The following is a 359-nucleotide window of genomic DNA, read 5'->3' on the forward strand; positions in this document are numbered from 1 at the left end:
TCATTGGTTTGATGAACCAATAAAGAATTTTGAGTTGTTAAAGTAACAACAAGAGCCACAATAATGGCATCAAGGTCTCAGCGTGATCTAAATTAGTATTTCGATTATGACAATTGAGATTGTCAAACATATAAATTAACATATTCTCAAATATTACATCTTGAGTTGTCCTAATAGAGACACAGTTTCTAAGCGAAAAAGTTCAATCTTGGATATGTTACCAATTGATTCAAGTGCAAGTGAGAGATTGTTAGTATATGCCTTTGAGCCAATTAAATTGGTCAAGGAATATATATTATCATTTAATACATATTTAATCACATAATCATATGTGATAGAGGTTTTCCTTCATGTTAGTG

This window comes from Theobroma umbraticum, unplaced genomic scaffold, assembly GCF_002168275.2.
Source record: "Theobroma umbraticum cultivar Fairchild unplaced genomic scaffold, ASM216827v3 scaffold_30.0, whole genome shotgun sequence".
In the NCBI taxonomy this organism is placed as follows: Eukaryota; Viridiplantae; Streptophyta; class Magnoliopsida; order Malvales; family Malvaceae; genus Theobroma; species Theobroma umbraticum.